Source organism: Protopterus annectens, chromosome 5.part1, assembly GCF_019279795.1.
Source record: "Protopterus annectens isolate FY-2018-M chromosome 5.part1, PAN1.0, whole genome shotgun sequence".
In the NCBI taxonomy this organism is placed as follows: Eukaryota; Metazoa; Chordata; order Ceratodontiformes; family Protopteridae; genus Protopterus; species Protopterus annectens.
In genome coordinates this window covers 552,446,737-552,461,211 of record NC_056736.1, presented here as the reverse complement: position 1 = coordinate 552,461,211, position 14,475 = coordinate 552,446,737, and positions in this window count along the sequence as shown.

Below are 14,475 nucleotides of genomic sequence, written 5' to 3'. Positions count from 1 at the left end.
GATTAAAGAAACATACTAATAGCTGGTCTCAAGGGGGTATTTCTTTTCCAGACTTTAATTTATATATTATCTCTTCTATTGTAAAAGTTATTACTTTATTAATAGATCAGTCATATGTCACAAAATGGAAAGATTATTGGGAGCTAATTAGTATGCACTTCATGAAAATCTCCTTAACACATAAAAATATGATTGTAAATAACTCCATGTTATGGTTACTAAAGGAATTTTGTACTTCACCTATTACACCTAAACATATGGTTTGTTACCCATTAAATATTATTATTAGATATCGTAACTTTATATTCATGCACCCTAAGTATAGGGAATGGAATTTTATTATATTCCCTATAATGTATACTCAGGGTATGCTTTTGTCATCTACTTCTGAAGGAACTCATTTAACTATAGATAATGATCTAAAGTACTGGTATCAGTTGATATCTGATAATAAAGTTAAAAATCTAGATTTCTTAAAACAAGAATTTGATCTAAGAGAAACTTGCTTTGATGTTTTGAGGTTCAGACCTTTAGACAACATCTCATTAATAAAATAGATCTAATGTCTATAACAGTTAAAGAATCTATTCCAACACTGATTGATTACTTGATATTAAATTTACAACATAAAGTTTCTGATAAAGGTAAACTTTCATACATACATAAAATTATCAGACAAGAAACATTTTACAGTGTAGATTCATACTGGAATTATGTCAGTTCTATTAATGGGGACCCACCAAATCAACAAGATAAACAATATATATTGGAATCTGCTTATAGAACTACGTCTTCCATTGTCTGGAGACTTTATACATGGAAATTTTTACATAGATCTTTTTATACACCTTTGATGATGAATAAAATAAATAATAAAGATAATGTATGTAAGAGATGTAATGTAAAAATTAATGCTGACTGGGCTCATATGTTTTATGACTGTATAAAATTGAAAGAATACTGGAAGTCAATTAATGAATTTTGCAGGCTCTTTTACAGATAATTTCATTATTTCTAAATCTCTTATATTATTCAACACACCTGTACCTCAAAGTGTTAAAAAGGTTAAGCTTCCCTTGTTATGGTCTATTCTAGCAGTGGCTAGGAAAATAATAACTAGAAATTGGATTTCAGATACACCTCCTTCGTTCAATGAATTTAAAAATGTTATGAATATAGTGTGCCATATGGAAATAAACACAATTAGGACAAGAACAAATAGAAAAACATCTTATTATATTGTATGGGATAATTTACAAAATTTGTTAAAAAAATTTTAATTTCAATAACATGGTATTTTAGTTTAATTAATTGATCTGATTGTAGTGGATGTCTTTGTAAATACTTTAGTTGTTTTAACATAAACAAAGCACCATATGCGTGATCCTCTAATGGCAATGGAACGCTAGATATATCCACAGTTCAATAACGATGATACACTCTTATAGCTCAATAAAACTTTTATTCCACATCAGAGTGAGCGCTTTCGCCAAAAGGCTTCTTCAGACTCTTAATACAAGTTAAAATTATTTAGCTCATTTAAAAACCCTTCCATGACTTCCCATTGGTTGTTAGATTCATTGATGTCACAGGGTATATAGTAAAAGTGGTACATACAGTGCATTTCGTATATTGGTTAATTTAAAACCACTAACCTCTTACAGAGGTGCTAAAACCTACAATACTAAAAACTGATAGCCTTAGTGACAAAACATCAGACTGATCCTGATGCATAACCAAACTAGCTACTTGCTAAAATTCTAATGATATCATGATAACATATTCATACTAATAACTAAGGTCCCTTAAAACTAACTAGCTTAACATTAATTATTATGAGACAAAGCACAAGTTATAAACTCCAATGTTATTAGAGAAAATAATCGTTTGACAATTAGTTCATAACAACCTACGACATAACAAATATTGAGTACAACTTAGCAAATAGTGAAGTTGTAGGTACTGTTCAATAACCTCAGGCTGTACACAAAAAAACTTTTTAAACAAAAAATATATATACTATTATGAATAATAAAAATTGTGAGATGCGAAACACTCAAATACAAGACAAGCAACTTCACATAACATAATACTAGGTCATCACTCTAATGAAGCACATCTTATACAGCCAAATTCACTCTAACAACATTGGAGTTTATAACTTGTGCTTTGTCTATACAAAGATAAACCATGATATATTGGTTAATATGGTTTTCAGTGTCTATAACACTTTAGATGATCTTGTTATGTCTTTTGACATAACTCAACAACTATATGACTATTTTAAAGTTAAGGACCCTGTTTTACCGGTAATTCAGGGACTTCCAAAAGTTCATAAAGATTATACTGACCCGCCATTGAGACCCATTGTGGCAGGTCAAGGGTGGGTCACGGAACCCTTGTCCATTTATTTGGAGAATGTACTAAGACCCCTAGTTAACGAGAATGTGAAAATATTAAAAGACAGTAAACAGTTCCTCTTAGACCTTTATTCCCACTCACGATTTTTGGAAGATGACCAACATTACCTCTTAGTGACTTTAGATGTTGTCAGCCTTTTCACAGTTATCCCCAATGATACAGGCATCAGATACATTACTGAATACCTAAAAGCACATTCAGATTTTTCTGACAGGAAGATAGACTTAATTACACTACTACTTGAAATAATTCTGACTAATAATGTTTTTACATTTCAGGAAGGCATTTATCTACAGAAGGATGGCGTGGCTATGGGCACGTCCTGTGCCAATAGCTATGCCAACCTAGTCATGGCTAGGTGGGAAGATGAATGCCTTTATAATAATCCATTTTTTGTACAGTATGTTGGCATGTATTGCCGTTTTGTGGATGACCTTTTCTTTTTGTGGTTAGGAGATGAGCCCTCCCTTAATAGTTTTGTATCTTATTTAGACACAACCACAGAGTTTTTAAAATTCACTATGAATTTCTCTGATAGGAGTATATCTTTTTTAGATGTTGAAGTGTTTAGAATGTCCAATGGCCTGTTAAATACGTCTATACACAGAAAGGGGTGCAGGAGGAACAATCTACTACATAGGCAAAGTATGCACCCCCGTCATGTATTTAACAATGTCCTAAAAGGACAATTTATGAGAGTGTCCAGACTCAATCCTGAACAGAAAAATTATGAAAATGGAGTAGAGGACATGAAGGGTAGGTTCCTTGAGAGAGGTTATAAAGAGAAAGAAATTATTGATACCATCCATATAGTAGATTCCTTAAGGAATAGCAGTGCAAGACCTTACTTTATGGAACAAGTGGCACAAACCAACATTGAAGGTTCACCTATTACTGAAGTTAGAGCAAACTTGGCTTTTAGTAGGATGAGTCTAGAAGTGAAAAAAGCTATGAATAGACATTGGGATATTCTGAAGTCGAACAGAGAAGTCAGTGAGATTGTTGGCTCTGTACCACACATAGCCTATAAGAACCATCCTAACCTCAAGAGTATACTATGCAGACCTAGATATCCTATATATAATAGTAATATAGAGAATAGGAACACCGTACCATGTGGTGGATGTAATCAATGTGGCTTCATTAATAAAGAGATGATTTTTAGGCACCCTACCACAGGACATATATTCAACTTCAACACCAACACTAACTGTGATAGTAGGAACGTGGTTTATGTTGCCACTTGTAACTCTTGCACTGCCTACTATGTAGGGAAGACTAACCGAGCACTCAAGGAACGTATTAGGGAACACACATATCAAATTAGAGTGGGCTCTGATGTCAATGCCTTGGCCAGACATAACAAGTTGGCAGGCACACATCATACCTTTAAGTTTTGTGTTATTCAAACTGTCTTACAAGGTTTTAGAGGAGGGGACTTGATCAACCGTACATTAGAGTATGAAACCAGGTGGATCATCAGACTACGATCAGATATACCTCCTGGTCTTAATGATAAGGTCCAGATTAAGCCTTTTCTAAAGGGTAGAAGACTACGCAGAACACGGTAGTCTGCCTGTCAGTAATTTGAGTACTGCACCTATAAGAGTGAATTTGGCTGTATAAGATGTGCTTCATTAGAGTGATGACCTAGTATTATGTTATGTGAAGTTGCTTGTCTTGTATTTGAGTGTTTCGCATCTCACAATTTTTATTATTCATAATAGTATATATATTTTTTGTTTAAAAAGTTTTTTTGTGTACAGCCTGAGGTTATTGAACAGTACCTACAACTTCACTATTTGCTAAGTTGTACTCAATATTTGTTATGTCGTAGGTTGTTATGAACTAATTGTCAAACGATTATTTTCTCTAATAACATTGGAGTTTATAACTTGTGCTTTGTCTCATAATAATTAATGTTAAGCTAGTTAGTTTTAAGGGACCTTAGTTATTAGTATGAATATGTTATCATGATATCATTAGAATTTTAGCAAGTAGCTAGTTTGGTTATGCATCAGGATCAGTCTGATGTTTTGTCACTAAGGCTATCAGTTTTTAGTATTGTAGGTTTTAGCACCTCTGTAAGAGGTTAGTGGTTTTAAATTAACCAATATACGAAATGCACTGTATGTACCACTTTTACTATATACCCTGTGACATCAATGAATCTAACAACCAATGGGAAGTCATGGAAGGGTTTTTAAATGAGCTAAATAATTTTAACTTGTATTAAGAGTCTGAAGAAGCCTTTTGGCGAAAGCGCTCACTCTGATGTGGAATAAAAGTTTTATTGAGCTATAAGAGTGTATCATCGTTATTGAACTGTGGATATATCTAGCGTTCCATTGCCATTAGAGGATCACGCATATGGTGCTTTGTTTATGTTTTTATACATTTCAGCGTGAATCCTCGTCTCTACCAAGGGCTGCACTGCGTTGGGACTGTGTACTTTAGTTGTTTTGTTGAATATTATAATAATACCTATTTTTAATTACTTGTATAAAATTGTTATGATATTTCTCTTATATGTTAAAACAATAAACCTGTTTTGAAAAAAAAAATAATTACAACCCATTATGTCTGAATGGTCTATCCATAAAATCATACTACAATTAATTTCCACTAGATTCTTCTCTGAACATTCACAAACATACTAGATTCTTAAATCTCAGATGTTGAATGGAACATCATTTGCAATGGCAATATAAATACTCTGCTAGTCATTCAAAATCATCTCTTCACTGAAAGAAAAAAAAATTAAAAGTGCAACATGAACATGGATTACGCAAGACCTGAAGAGGATTTTAAAGCAATGTGACAATGTGACAATGCACTGAAAATCTGGAAAGCTAGCTAAATCCAAAACAGGAAATTACAGGCCCATACAGTCACAGACTTAGCTAAAGCCATATACAGCAGAAACAAGCAGCTTTTGTGTAAAGGTTGGCCCAAGCAGTTCTGAAGTCCACTCAGAACAATGGCTGTACAACCCACATCCTATACTCTCCAGTATAGAAATGAATTAGTAAACATCATAAAATCATGTATAGCCAATCTTTCCTCACTACAAACTCTATATAATCCAGAAATAAAAGCACAGCACTAAGTACCAGATTTTCAGTCTGTGAAGTTCTCACATTCTGATTTAATAAAATAGTCTCATCTAAACAGATATTCAAGCAACTAGAGTATATATATATAAATCAATCCATAAAATCACTTAACATTACATCCTGGGTTTCTCCCAATGTCAACAAAATCTATCTGTACTCTATAAAAACATATTATTACCCTTCTGTCACCACATGCATAACACCATACTTATGGAAACATGCAATAACAGTTTTAGTCATGGAAGTGATGGATCCTAATTCAACATCTGATTACAAATGGTGATTGTAGTATGTGGGTTTCGTGGTAAAAGTAGGGCCTTTAATGGTAGACAATATTCTAATCTTAGCAAAAGAATATTATAGTTTGCTAGGACCTCCAAAAGTCATTCTTCATGGCCTACTGATCAGTGGCGTAGCTTGAGTTTGTGCTGCCTGGGGCTGTCTTTCAGTTTGCTGCCCCCCCTCACAAAATTATGGTCGAATGGGGCCTCCCCATACACAGCCCTCCGCCCTGCAGCCATTCCAATGTCCCATTACTTGGCTATTTCGCCCCATTTACCACAAACACTGTAATGTTTGTACTGCTTTACTTCTACTATGATTATTTGGATTTCATTTAAAACTTTTATTTTACATTTTATAGCACAAACACTTAAAGACATTTGCTAAACAAAGCAATACAGTCTCACAATGAAAACAGACTTAGCATTAAAACTTCTCTGCCCTTGAAAGTCACATTCATTAAAACAACATTGAAACCCACATTCAAAGAAAATGCATCTGGCAAATGGCAGATAAAGATTACCTTTGAGCTGTTTTCAAATCATAGGCCCCTTGCACACAAAATATATATATATGTTCTTTGATGCACCTTCCTGATTGTATTAAATTACATTCCTTGCATAATGCAGCACATTTGTTAGAGCACGTTTTAAATTTAATGTTTTGAACATTTTTCTAGTAAGCAATTAAACAAAATGCATGAGCCAATAATGCCAAAACTGCCAAATTCAGAATATTTCCATTATAAAAGTCTACTCAAACTTTTACAATCCTCTAGTATCAGTAAATTTCCACAATCTCTGCAGAAGTAAAAGTCATCTAAATAATTCCACATTAAAGAGATTTGTAAGATTTGTAACTAATGAAGATGTTGCTGTTAGCAAACAACTTAATATTTCATTGTTTCATCTACAAATAAAGTGCCTGTTGCCCTTGAGGAATAAATTGCCTATGTTACATTAACAAAATGATAAGCTAGTAATATTACAATAGGGAATGGATGGCAAACTGATAACAGGTTCATACTTATTAGGTATCTCCGCCAAAGAAGATATTCTCAGGACTGTAGCATCTACCGCTTTAAAAGTACAACACAGTACAATATCAGCAATCTATTGACATAAAGTGGGAGTAGAACCCACAGCCTTTTGCATGAAAATCAAATATTCTACTTGTTGCGCTACTAGTAACATGATAAGACCTGCCATACACAGCACTAAACTTCTCTCCCCCTGAAGAACTATGCAGCACCAGAAATCTGGAAAAAGCCAAAATTTGTTGGTGGAGGGACAAAAGCCCAAAACCAGGGACAAATTTTAAACATTGCTTGTATAGTCTTAGAAAAGTTGCTAGAATAAAATGTTTTGTGTCACCATGTGTTTCCTGAAAGGGAGGAAGACTAAAACTTAAATGGCTATCATTATTTATTGAATTTGGTTCTCACTGATTTGCTAGAGAACCACAAATTTTAAGAGGACCAGACCAAAAGTTTGAGCCAAGCATTCTAGATATTCTGTAAAACTTTGGACAGTTGAGAACTATGGCTAACTCCTTGAATCAGCAGTGGTAGTGGTATGGATAGAGAGTTTAGTCTATTGCTCCCTGTTACTAAGGTACAGGGTTTAATTTTCACTGCTGCTCCAATGCCCATTCAAATGCTGTACAGAAGTGGGGGGGGGTGGGGTTAAGGGGTCCCTCATACAACAGTAAAGACAAAACATTTCTAATGTAATACATGCATTCTGAGAGATTTACAGACCATATATGAACAAACCAAACAGAAGCTGGGGAAAGCTGCAACACTTTATTCCGGTACCTCGGCTAAATGCCTTCAAAGGAATGAATACAATAGTACTTGTTGCACCTTATATACTACTGTGTAACACTAATTGATATAATTAAACAATCACAAAAGCTAATAGACCCATAGAATTAAAGAGACACAGTGTAAAAGCATATTATAAAGCCATGAAACACTCTTAAATGTATACAAAAAACACTCTAAATGTATACAAAAAACACCTAAAAGACACACATACTACTAGATATGAAAAATATTAATCATATAGTGAGATTGACTTCTAAATTCATGCCCCTTGGTTTTAAAGTACTGAATTTTAGAATAAACCTACTTTCCAAATTCAACAAATTCTGTAAATAGTTCCCAGTATTGTGAGAGTCAGGTTTAGCAAGGGCACAAAAAAACAAAGAGTCTGAACTTCCATTATGAAATGAGTTAAAATGTTCAGAAATAGGGCTAGCAGTTCTGACATTTCGAATGTCACCTAAGTGTTCTAAAACACGTGTTTTTAATTGCCGTTTAGTCTGACCAATGTAAAATTTGGGTGGAACACAATCACAACCAATCAAATACACTACTCCACATGATTTACAATTAAAATAGTTAAGAGTAGTGTATTTAACCCCATTAATCAAACTACCTGAAAGATCTTTTACTTTTGAACAGATCTTACATTTTCCACATCTGAACATACCATGTGGCAGATTATTTATGATGCCAGACCGAGCACGATTATTTACTTTTGATTTCAAAATTTCCTTTAGATTGGCATATCTGCCATAAGAAAAGGAAACATAGTTTGAAAACAAGTGACCAATCTCCTCATTATAACAAACAATTGGCCATAGAAAATCTACAATGTCTTTCAGCATCACAGAAAAAGGGGAAAATTTTGTGACAAAAAATAATTTGTCAATATTTACACAATTAACCACACCATCCCTAGATGTTTTCAAAGAAACTTCCTTTAAAATACTACCTCTTTTGTTAGAATTTAACAGTCTATCTAGACTTTTAGTAATTAAACTTTCAGAATAGCCTCTCGTGGACAACCTCTGTCTAACATTCTTAAATTCCACATTCCAAAACCTCCTCTCAGAAGTATGTTCCTTAGTGCGTTTGAACTCCCCGAATGGGAGTGCCTCAATTAAATGGGCAGGATGCACACTACTCGCATGTAGGAAATTATTTGAAGCTGTGTGTTTCTTAAATGGTCTAAACTGGACTAGTCCTTCTGTATCTACATACAATAAGATATCCAAGAATTGGATCTCACGATTATTCACACTGTAAGTAAATTCCAAACCAAATCTATTTTGATGTAAACTCAAAATAAATTCATCAAACTCCAGTTTATTCCCTTTGCAAATAAAAATCAGGTCATCAATGTATCTATAATAAGAGACAACTTTCTTCTGAAAAAAGTCTAAAGTATATAAGAAGTTAATCTCAAAATAGGACATGAAAAGGATTGCATAAGTGGGGGCAAAATTTGCCCCCATAGCAGTCCCCTCCTTCTGAAGAAAAAATCTTTGTTCAAAAGTGAAGTAGTTGTGGGTTAAAGCAAACTCTAGAAGCAAAATAACAAAAGAAGTTCGAGGACCTTCTCCCAAGATTTTACCAATTGCTTCCAAACCAAATTTTGTCTTAATACTGGTGTAAAGGGCCTTAACATCCACAGTAGCCCAGTAAAAATTGTCCTCCCATTTAAAGTTTAGCATTAAATCACAGTATTGATTAGTATTACTAATATGGGAACTTACATTTTTTAGTTCTTTTTTCAACAAGCTATCCAAAAATATCCCCACATGTTCCAAAAAACCCCCACAACAAGATACAATTGGACGACCAGTGGGGTCTTGTAAGTTTTTGTGTATTTTAGGAAGTGTATAGAATATAGGATCCCTAGGATTAGTGATAAACAATCTTGTCACATCCTTACTACTAAGGAAGCCTAATCTTTCACCCCTTTCTAAAAGGTCAAACAATTCAGAGTTAAATTGAACAATTGGGTTATGTAATAACTCTATGTAAACACCATCATCACATAAAAGATCAAAATTAATTTTTAGATAATGGCATTTCTCCATTATGACCCAATTGCCTCCCTTATCCGCTGTACAAAAAATATATTCATTGGAAATTTCTTTCATTTGTTTCAGTGCCAACCACTCCTGCTTTGTAAGATTAAATCCAATGAACCATTTCAAAAACAGCAGATACTCAGTCTCAACCTTTTTACACAAAACATTTTCAAAGGCCCTTAATACAGCTGAACTTTTGGGAGGACAAAAAGAACTGTGCACAGGCAAACGAGGCACAGTTAATTTACCACAACCAGTAAAAAAACGTTCATTACTTTCAGAAGTAACAACAGAATCCAAATTGGCCCGCAACATAATATCTGACTCAAAAAAACCACTACTCTCATCATCAAAATCATATATGGAAAGATCCATTAAAGGATCATCCATCATCGATGGATGCTCAGTACTAATGGAAGCATCAGCGTCCACATAACTATCACCCATAACATAGGCATTCTCAAGATTTCGGTCCTGCATTCTATCAACAGTATTTTTAAGTTCAAAAAATACTTTTAAATACAGTTTGCGACAGAAACGTTTAACATCTAGTAACAAATCCGAAAGCGCTGGTACTTTAGTGGGTACAAATTTACTACCCTTATTAAGTACCTGCCGCATCTTGGAAGTAATGGTAAGATCACTCAAATTCACAATGTGCATATAGTTACCAGAAACATGAGTCCCAAAATCAACATTGGACCTCCGTGGGGTAAGCACAGAAGTCAAATTCAAGTCCAATACAGTGACATTACTGATACCTTCGGTTCCGATCCTTCTGTCACAACTTACGTTTGGACCCCCGTCGAAAGTTCCATCTGCCTTCATCTTCCATGTCCGACGCTGCACCTGTACCCTCATTACTGTCTATACTTTCAAAAGATACATTTTTCTTGCTTGTAGCCGTGTCAGAAGATGAGACTGACGAGTCTCGACCACTACGTGAATCACGTGAACTCCCTTCACCGCCCTTCATCTGGAATGAACCATTCTTCAGTTTTCGCTGCCAAGAGTAAACTAAGTTTTTACTGAAGTCATTAACATCTCTGCTCAACTTTTTCTTTTTTCTTGTGATGACATCACGTTCAATCTTGGAAACCTCCTCATTGATGCTTTTCATAGCTGAAAAAAACGCTGCATCAGGATATTCAGCAGCTAATGCAGCCTCCCCTTCAGCAATTTGGGTTTGGATTAAACCCAAAGTTCTCCGGTTACGGTTAATCAAAATCTTTAACCAAGTAAGAGAACATAGTAGTGAAGCCGCCTTCCACTCCTCTAAAAAAACATTCTCATCTTCAGCAAATTTGTAAGCAGGCAACTTATCAATTCTTAAACCTCTCGGTGTGATAGAGAGTTCAACATACTTCTCTAGCAAGCGTATGTCATAAAATAAAGAAGTCTCTTTAATTCTCAATTTTTTCAGGTCATCAAACTTTTTATCAAAAGAGCTGTTACCAGATACAGTCCACGGATCAAATTGTGCTAACTTACTGTCCCTCTCTTTAGCTAAGTTAGCAAACAAGAATCCACTTCCATTCAAATTGGACATGTTGAAATCCTCCAGTCTCTGAATATACGAAAAAAGCCAACCAAAAAGCAAACGAATATGAACAAACCAAACAGAAGCTGGGGAAAGCTGCAACACTTTATTCCGGTATCTCGGCTAAATGCCTTCAAAGGAATGAATACAATAGTACTTGTTGCACCTTATATACTACTGTGTAACACTAATTGATATAATTAAACAATCACAAAAGCTAATAGACCCATAGAATTAAAGAGACACAGTGTAAAAGCATATTGTAAAAGCATTTACAGACCAGTCTGGCCTTATCAAAAGAAAGCTAAGGGGGATAGGTATAGTAAACAATAGTATAAACAATTTGTTTTGGGTGGGGGGTCCTATATAAACGCGATATGGTGCAGTAAACTAATCAAACATGCAGAGCTTTTAATTTCAGGGGGCTAAGAAATGGCAAGTAAAGGCAGCGGTAGAAACGTGCAAATACATATGCACACACAGACACACAAACAGAGACATACACACAGAACATAGTCTTCATCTTACAAAAGTTAAGATCATTTAATGGAAATAGTCCCTGACAATAATAATTTAGAATTAATTAATTATAATTAATAATTTATAAAATTATGTAGAAATGCCTTCTTGTACCTTACTGTGCATAATAACTTGAAATAAATTAAACTCCATTATCTCATCCATTCTTCCAAGGGAAATGTGTGCTTGTGAGCTCTGAGTTTTAACTATACATCCAGAAACATTTAAATACTCCTCTCCTCTGCTTCTCTCCTTTCTTCTCCTCTCTCCACCACTCTTTCTCTATCCCACACTTCATGCTCTCCTTCAGTCTGATTCCTCTCACACTCTCTTTCCCTCTCTTCATTCCTAAAACTAACCTTGTCACTTTTGTCTCTTCCAGTCTTTGTCATCTACTATGCTAATAATACACACACACACACACACACACACACACACACACACACACACACACACACATGTGTGTGTATATATATATATGTATATATATATATATATATATATATATATATATATATATATATATATATATATATATATATATATATATATATATATATATATATATGGGTGTATGCACGTGTGGACTGTGGTCAAATTACAGAATTTTATTTTATTGATCTAAATGCACTAATGAAGACTCAAACAGCAAAATGTGAAAAGTCATAAGCATGCAGAATCTATGTAGCTAAAACACTTTTATGCCTTTAAGAGGTCATTTGTATCTATCCCTTTGGCCTCCGCAGTAGAAAGTTTAAGCTATGTCACAGTGAAGAAAATAACTTAGCTGGGTCTTTACATTTGTATATCTATCTGTGTGTGTGTGTGTGTGTGTGTGTGTGTGTGTGTGTGTGTGTGTGTGTGCACGTGTGTGTGTGTGTGTGTGTGTGTGTGTGTGTGACAGACTATGTTTTATTTTCTATTTCATGTCCTATGCATTTCTCTTCACTCTAGATATAACATTTGTTTTGAATCTTTTACAACATGGCTCATGATTTATGGAACAATTTTCCAAAAGGAAAAATAAAATCTGCCTCGGATCGGCTCAACCTTTTCAGAAGAAAAAAAACCTTAAATAATAGCTTCTATAAGAATAGTAACCTATTTGTGTTAAAATAATACTATATGTTAGCTTCTATAAGAATAGTAACCTATTTGTGTTAAAATAATACTATATGTTAGCTCATTAAAACAGATTATTTATTTATCTTATACTGGACAAGTTTGGCTAGGGCATCCGGGAACCTTCCCTATCTCCTTTCGAAAGGTGCTATAGGATCTTTTACATCCATTTAGGCTAGAACAACTCAGGAAGAGGGGACCCCCATTTAATATGTCATCCAAAGGATACACACTCCCAAATGAAGCATCCCCCAACACCATGCTTCATTGCAGTGCCAGCAGTCCAGTCTCCTAGAGTGGAAATATAACCTACTGTCTTCTGGTCTTCCAGCACTAAAGGTAAATGTGTTTCCTGTTGTGTCATTGACACTGCTGGTTTCTGGGTAGAGTGTTAATTCTCTGCTCCTCAAATCATTAAGCTATTTGTTTTCTATGACTTTATTAGAAGTGTTTAACTGGATTATATTGTGCAGATTTTTTATTGATTTGTAAATTCTCAAATAGGTGTCCCCAACTATATCCTCTGTATACATTACATACATACACTGTCTTGACTTTATGTACTTATGTCTTACTTGTATTAGTTCTTACAGTTGTTTTGTCCTAATTGCTCCTATTGCATGTGTCACTAAATCTTGCGCTTGTCTTTTATGATTGCCTCATTGCCGTGGTAATGGCTGAAGTGAAAAGTGCCTTATATTAGCCCATGCACCGAGTAAACAAAGAAAGAAAGAAACAGGAGTGCAATCAATAAACAAGTAAATACATATATGCCTTTATTGTACTTAACTGATTGCCCCTTCTATTTTTGGCTTACTTTTTGATTGCAAAGAGTACAAAATGTGCCTAATACTTTGCATCGCAAATTTTAAATATATATAGGAACAGGTCTGTTTTGATGATGTGTGTGCGATAAACAAGCTACTAAAAGGCTTCAAATGTGCACTTTCCATTTATAGAGCTACATGAAATACTCAGTCACTGCTTACACATTAAATGCCTCAAACTTTTGAAGACGTCGTGGGAAAGGTTTTGTATTAGAACATTACCCCACCTGATGCACAGTAGCAAGGACCGCCCAAAACCCCACCCACTACTCTGAGCATAATATTTAAAGTGCTTTGAATAAACAATGGAAAGCCACCATCTGCAAAATGAATATACAAAGCATCGCAATTATTTCAGTAAAACCCTTCTCATCCTTATTTCCTGGTACCAGGATTTTGACAGGACAGCAGTCCAATTTCCAGTGATGAAAAGCTTTGATGTATTCCATTTCCTATTCAAACAAACACAGAAAATGCTGCATTTATAAAAGGCAGTACACTATTACACTTAAAAATTACAATTCTTTAAAGGGTGATGGGTGCGAATACATAATATGCTGCATGTATACAAACTGTTACACAGACTTAACATTACAGTTCTGTAAAGGTGTCGACTTTTCTGGGAGGTCTTTCTTATTGCATTTATTTAATGTATTTATTGTCTCACTGCCTCAGATTATTGCTTGTTGCTTTATCTCCAGAAATATGTTTACAGAAAGTTGGGGGTGCTGGCTTGCCCACCGTTAAAGCAATTGCTGCGCAA